Genomic DNA, 7,878 nt, shown 5'->3' on the forward strand with positions numbered 1-7,878 from the left:
TAGCCTCCGGTGGCTAGAAGTGCTCGAAGTTGATCAACTAGGTCTCTAGCCTCTTGGGGGGAGTGAAGACTGTGCAGGCAATTGTCGACGTAAAATGATCTCTCAATTACCTCTCTGAATTGGTCTCCTGGCTGACTGTGATCCGTGACGTGTCTCTGCAGGGCATACGTGGCACAGCAGGGACTGCACGTAGTGCCAAAGGGAAGCACCTGCCACTGGTACACCTCGGGGGGTCGCTCAGGTATCAAGTCTCGCCACAGGAATCGGAGCAAGCAGCCTCACCTGGTGAAACATACCACGAATATCGCTGCTTATGGCGACAGGGTGCAATTCAGATGTTTAGCTGATGGCACTCTCTTCACAAAGCCTGATCCATTAACTTGATAGTCTGCTAGATGTGCAGGCGGCCTTATTTGTCTTCTAGGTCGGACAACAGGAGGATCTGACTCAGAACGGGATGTCATCTCTCTACAGTGATTCACGGATCCGGCTCGAAGGACCACTTGAAATGAAGGTTCGTTGGTTGTATTATGGGGGTGTGAAACACAGTAGGCAGTCTGTCAGGACTGAGTGAGATGGTTTCTTAATTGAAGAGAAGCACTCAATGGAGTTGGTTGATTTCTGATTTATTGAAAACTTTGTGGGTATACATGGATGTGTCTTTAAAGTAACTCTGAATGAACTAGAATACAGCTGCCAAACTCTCCATCTTCTCACATTCGCTGTGTCTCTCTCTATCCTGTGATTCAGCTCCGCCTCCCGTGGTGACGTTGCATCCGCATTGAACATTCTGATTGGTCAGAATCATCCGTGACTTAGAGACAGCCGAGCTTTTTGTACAGTGAGTTCAAGAAAAGCCTAATTACTGTACATCGAAATGTGACAAATGTCTCCTTTCTCCACTCCAATTAGGGATGGCTTTGCAAAGAACCATCCATCTAAAAAACAGCTAGGATTAGGAGTTGTTCTCATTCTTACAGAGCCCCCAAAGTGACATTTGCAGATGTCAAATTGCAGATTTGCACAAAAACCCAGACTTTCACATGCAAATGCAAACAAGACCATTTTTCAAAGTTTTATATACACCTCCTATGAAAAAATTCAGAATAATTAATTTTTCTTAATTGGTTTAATGTTTTAATTCTTTTTAATGTCTTTTATTCTCACAATGGCTGCATTCATTTGATCAAAAATACAGTAAAACAGTAAAAAAAGAGAAATATTATTACTATTTAATCTAACTGCTATTCAGCAAGGATGCATTAAAGGGGTCATATGATGCTGCTAAAAATAACATTATTTTGTGTATTTGGTGTAATGAAATGTGTTTATGCAGTTTAAGGTTCAAAAAACACATTATCTCTATGCCCCGCCTTTCTGAAACGCTTCGATTTTTACATAGCTCATCATTCTGAAAAAGCGAGGTGTGCTCTGATTGGCCAGCTATCCAGTGCGTTGTGATTGGCCTTCTTTATGCACCAAGAGCTTGTAACACTCCAAAGAGAAAGGAAAAATTGAAATCGCATCATATGACCCCTTTAAATTAATCAAAAGTGACAGTAAGGACATTTATAATGTTGCAAAAGATTTCTGTTTCAAATAAATGCTGTTCTTTTGCACTTTCTATTCATCAAAGAATCCTATAAAACCGAATGATCGTGTTTTCCATAAAAAATATTAAGCAGCCCAATATAATCAAATAGAGGATCATTATTTTACATGTTTAAATAATATTTCACAATATTACTGTTTTTACTGTATTTTTGATCAAATAAATGCATCCTTGGTGAGCATATAAGGTACTTGTATAAAAAATTTAATTATTTAAATTATTTGAAAACCACATGGTATGTGTTGGAACAAAACTCTGCAGGGCTCCGGCCCTCCAGGAATTGCGTTTGACACCCCTGTTCTAGAGAGCATTTGATTGGACAAAAAATGTGGACGCGCCCATGAGTGCAACATGATGTCATCAGTATTTCTGCTCCAGAAAGTCTGTACACTGTAAATGCACATTTTTTAATAAAATTAATTTTGTCCATATTTTGATGACCTAAACACTAACAGACATGGATCAAAAGCCACAAAACAGGGTTTTAAATGTCTATACTTATGTCTACATCCCTATTATTTCCTTGTTCTTCTTTTCTTTTCTGCATTTGTCTTGCTTTTCAGCCTTTTCCTGTAACGCTGCCCTTTCAGTCTCCTGCACTAAAAATACTGCAGGGAGGGATCTGGGTCAAACCTTCTACTCTGTTTTGTACAAGACCTGATTGCAACCCTACAGAGACCCTCTGTACATCAGTATACAACTTACAAAAGAGAACAGCACATAACTCATGAGCGCTCTTTGTTTAGAACAAACAGACACTACAAACCAATAAAGCCATTAATACTGGGTATAAAAATAGGATGCTGGTTTTCATGTCATCGCTAACTGGTTTTGTAGCTAAGTAACTGCTGGATTGTTATGGAGTTAATACTGGAAGTGGAACAATGAACTGGAACAGTTTGTTATAAAGCTGAGCTGATCCATCATTAACGTTTAAACTTGCTGGTTGCATAATTGCAACATTATCACAGAATGCTGATGCTCTGCCAGAACTAATCAGTTTACAATTCCTCTGTGCTTTTCAAGTGAAGATAAAACCTAAATTAAAGCAGGCCTACTTTGTCTAATTTACATAGTCTTCATTATTTATGAAAAAACTGAAACTTCATGTCAGCTACCCATTATAATATACAGCTGTCCTCAGGCTGTTTCATGAGCACACGTGGTGTAAAGTCAAGTCAAGTCATCTTTATTTATATAGCGCTTTATACAATACAGATTGTGTCAACGCAGCTTTACAGTATTAAACAGGAAAATAGTGTGTCGACAATGCAAGGGGACAATAATAGTTAACAGTTAAAGTCAGTTCATCATTGATTCAGTGATGTCATCGTCCAGCTCAGTTCAGTTCAAATATTATCGAAGCAATAGTCTGTAATAATGTGTGTAAATAGTCTATATTTTAAATGGAAGCTGATGGCCTCATGTTGACTCCTGCACCGTTTGTCTGACCCAGTGAAAGCGGAAGCCACAAACTCTCAGCGGATTCATTCCAGGCCTCAATAAGAAGAACAGTGTCATCACAGAGAGAAACCCAACACACCAATAAAGCAGGACCCGACCTGCAGGGCACATTTTGTGGTGAAATATGACCTTTACATGATTGTGAGATTCAAAGAATAAGAATAATAACTATAATAACTGACATAACTTTATGTGCATTAAAGCCAAGTTACATTACATGTGGCAAAATATATTAATATTTATTCCTTACAACTTAAGTAGTATATAGGTTTGTTATCTATACTTATTTAAAACTATATTGTTATAACTATTCAAATAGTTATTAATATTTATTCCAGTTTTCCTAGTAGCAAATGAATAGACACTAGTCCAGACTCTAGTGTGAAAGATTTGCATTATAAAGGGCAACCTGTGTGTGTACAGCTTCAAGACAGCAAACATACATTTGTTGTTTTTATTTTCTTCCATATTTTATATTCATCATTTCATTTTCATTGATATTCATGTTTATAATATTACTCATTTTCCATGCTCTTGCGGTTTAATCTTCTGATTGTGTCTTCACAAGTTACAGATAAGAAAAAAATGCTTACATTTCATGGGAGGTTGTGAAGCAGTTTGGTAAGATTTGTGCTGGTCAGACGAACCCAGACTAAGCACAGAGAAAAGACGCAAATGAGATTATTCAATAAACCGTGTTAAATTATTTTTTACATAGTAGAATGGAAGAAATTTTAGAACAATTCGTTTCTGTTGACGGTTTGGATATCAAGACCAATATTGTGGAGGAGACAGAAGTTCAGCACGACTTTATCCAATATTCCTGGTGACTGAGAGCCAACAAGTGTGTGTTCGGATTGGTAAGATTTTTAATTGTACTATAAAGTAGCCATTCTGTTCTGTAAATAGAGCTCAATGGCAAATAAACAGGAATTATTGTTGATAACTAGTAGCAGCAAAAAAATAAGCAAGCATGCTAGCAGTCTACATGAATAAATACTACTAATGAGCAGTTATTGTGAAACTGAAAAGATATATTACTAGTCACAGTTAGATTGCGTACTAGTATTTACAAAATAGATACTAGTAACATAAAAATAGTCAGCTGTAGGGAATAAATGTTAAAACAGCTTGCCATAGCATCACAACAGCACTAATCGCTCAACAAATATGAAGCCAAAACGCTATATAATAGCGTTTTTGTGGATATTGAATAGAAAACCCGTATTTGCGACGCTTTCGGTCGTTTGTTTGTTTGCATTCAGATCTACAGTTCACGACGCAGTCGAGTTAAAGGACTTCTAAAGCACTACACATATCCGCACTGCGTTAAAACAAAACCGAGTTAAGCGACGCGTGCGGTGCTTATTACATCTATACATTATATCCGAGACAATAACATGTAGTCAAATAAAAATAAAATAGAGAGAGAAAATGTAAGCGTTTCACGTGTTTAGATCCGCCATAATCTCTCAAGCAGGACTTGCATGCCTTTATTTATTCGACAACTCCACAGATCTAATTAACAGGGTTATGCAATAACACTTGACATTTAAAATATTTATGAACAAATACTTCCAGGTGTGTCTTGCATCTGGTCTTTGTTATTGTGCGTGTTGCGTAATAAACGATCAAAAAAGGAAGTTATTAAAAAAAACAAAAAAAAAAGCTTCAGAGACAGTTACACTGCTATTGTTATTATTTTTCTTATAAGTATTAGTAAACTTGCAGCATCTGGTTTAAACACCTCTGAATTGAGATAACTGAGATCTGATTAAAATAAGATGAGAGAGACGCGAAAAACCCCCTCTAGTTGTTCGGTTTCTATTGCTGTTAGATGACATTTAAACGCTGCAGGACTGGGCAAACCAGTAAATCGGTGGCATTGTGTTTGCCCTGGCACAGCAAACCACTTAATAGACAATAACACATTTGTACATGCTTCAAAACAGCCATTTTGGCCTTTTTCGCGTGCGTTAAACCAGGTTAGTGGGTTTGCATTTAAATGTCTGCCACATGGACATCTTCCTCAGCTTGCTCAGATCAACGCAAAGCAACAAAACAAAAATGTCGGCATCATCTCTGCGGAATAACAATGTTCACTGACCTTTGTAAAGCCATGAATCAGTCTCGGGCTTTGCACGAGCTAAACACACTGGATGCACATTAGACTTGGTGTTTTTGAGCGCACTGTTGTTGTTGTTGTGTGAGATATAGATTTTCGTGGCGTTGAAGATCCAGCGCTGTTTTTCTCGAGGAACAGCTGAGAAGATGTAAACACACGTCACATGGTTCACAGAAACGAGGCTGAAGACATTAGACTGCAAATGCTGCTGGCTAATAACTGGTTCTTATTAAAGTCCTCCAGGAGTCTCCCTGAGGCCCAAAAAGCGGAACTCCCATTGAGCTGCATTCAAATATAAACTCGATTATTGATATATTGGAGGAATTTATAAATGTAAAACTATAATCGTTTGAATCTATTCATACTAATGGTTGATTTTTTAGTTATATTTACAAATACGCTTAATGCATTTATAAAAAAAAGGACTGAATTGCATTAACCAAACAATTAATCGCAAAAGAATGCGATTAGTCCAGCTAATCCAGCGCTGATAAAAGTAACACGTACCACGTGACAAAACGGTCAACGCGTGTCTTCAATAGCGCTCTGAGCACTTTATTAAAAAATAGCGAGAATCTTAAACAGCTAAAATATTAGATGTATAAATACAGACAGCGAAACTAGACAGCATCGTCTAAATGCTATTCCACCCGGTTTTTCTGTTTTAATCGGCTGTGGACAGCGGTTGTTTCTCCCCACCTGTATATCACACACGCCCCGCCTCTTGAGCCAGGATTGGCTAGTAGGCTACAAAGGCGGTCAACTATTGGACAGTTTAGGAGTCGTTCATATTAACGTAGCTAGCGTAGCAAATAACGATTAGGAGAAGGCGGGATGTGAGTGGAAAAACTTTCAGAATTATGAATTATGTGGTGACATCTTTTTATTTTCCCATAGGCCACTCTACCCTGCTGACCCCTCACGGCCCTGTAAAATTAATCTAGTCCAACTCTACTGGGAAATTAACATTATGAAACCAGTTTAAAATGAATAAGTGTCCATTTATACATCTGGACATTATCGTTAACATAAGACAATGCTCCTATTGGATTGACTGCATAGTAAGTCTTTCTACATACATCAGGTCATGATGTTCAAACACTGTACCAAGTTCCCAAAAATAACTCTACAACATAGGCTATATGTAACAGCAATCGCATCCAGGAGAATTATGGGTAAAATGATCTCAAAGTCAGGAAGGGTCATATAAAACTCCCCTTTAACCCTAAAATATATAGCGCACTTTTCCCTCCTAGAATGCATATGTAGATCAAAAAAGACAGAAGGAATTAGATGCAAATTCTTTATAAAGCTATTTGCTTATATTTTAATTTAATATATTGTTTGTGTGTGTTTAAAGCAGATAGTTTGAGGACAAATATGACTGTTATTTTGTATAATAAATGTAAATAATTTATTGTACTAAATAATAATTTATGATATTTTAAAAATATATTATTTTATATATGTATATATGTTATTTATATAATAAACATTATGTGTGTATATGACAGATACTTAATGTAATATACAATGTAATATAAAATGTGTGTATAAAATCATATACAAAAATAAATAAACACCCAAACACATTTTTATTTATTTAGTTAGATTTTTTTTAAAAGGACAGATATTCATAGCTATTTATTATATGCATGTAATAATTTATTGTACTAAATAATAACTTATTAAAACAAAATTTATTCTTGCATTTGATATATTAAATACAATAATAAAATGGTTTTATTTAATATAATAAACTATTATGTCTGGTTGTGTGTGTGTGTGTGTGTGTGTGTGTGTGTGTACATATACACACATAATAGTTTAATATATTAACTAAAGCTAGTTTTTACTATTCAAAAGTTTGTGTTTATTTCATTTAATTTAATATAGTTTTTTTAATTTAAGTTTTTTTATCTTTAAGTGGTAAGGTTTGATTTATGGTTAGACTGTAGTAATAATTAGCTTCATATATCATCAAGAGAAGTTTCAGGTATGTCCCTGTGTTTGTAAATCAGTGGTTCATATCAGATAGACCAAAGGATAAACTCAACTAAGATGAGAAGACCACTTTATGTAAAATAAAATGTACCAAAAAATTGTGCACCCAGCTAACTTTGATGCATACAGCAGCTTATTTTCATTTATCATATACATGAGTATTAGTATGTTTAAAACTTTGTTAAATAAAGTTCAACTCATTGCTATGCAGTATTTGCTAATGAGGACAGCTAGTTTTAGAGTGAGGCCCAGTGTTGACAATTTAGCAATTTTGTTGCTAGATTTAGCAACTTCTCAGACTACCCTAGCAACGTTTTCTTCCAAAAGCACCTAGCAACAAATTTAGCTATTTTTAAAATGTATTTGGCAACATTTAGCAACTTTTGATAAGTGACTCAAACGATAAAAAAGGCACACATTTTCATCTAAATTACACAAAAAGAGGAAACCAAAGGTGCCTAGCAGTACACAATTCACATGAATTAAGTTGGCTGCTATTAGCAATTGTTTAATTTAATAATAATAATAATAATAATAATTGAATAATTGTTCATTTATGATACACCTTGTTAGTAGCTTGTACTTGAGTTTGTTGATCAGTTAGTGCACGGTAAGAAAAATATCTAGAAAAATGAAAAAGGTAGTAATTTTCCAGGACATTATCCGTTATCCA

At 35.5% G+C, this 7,878-nt stretch overlaps 1 long non-coding RNA gene across 1 annotated transcript; it reads right to left on the bottom strand.

Annotated features, from left to right (window-relative positions):
• Positions 1-2,880: 2,880 nt before the first annotated feature.
• LOC107677321 (uncharacterized) lies at positions 2,881-5,449 on the bottom strand. Its single transcript, XR_001632822.1, has 3 exons — positions 5,184-5,449; positions 3,670-3,728; positions 2,881-3,174 (listed from the first exon to the last, which is right to left on the bottom strand). It is a non-coding gene; the product is annotated as an uncharacterized LOC107677321 (long non-coding RNA).
• Positions 5,450-7,878: the final 2,429 nt, after the last annotated feature.

This window comes from Sinocyclocheilus anshuiensis, unplaced genomic scaffold (genome assembly GCF_001515605.1).
Source record: "Sinocyclocheilus anshuiensis isolate Anshui unplaced genomic scaffold, SAMN03320099.WGS_v1.1 scaffold392, whole genome shotgun sequence".
Taxonomy (NCBI): domain Eukaryota; kingdom Metazoa; phylum Chordata; class Actinopteri; order Cypriniformes; family Cyprinidae; genus Sinocyclocheilus; species Sinocyclocheilus anshuiensis.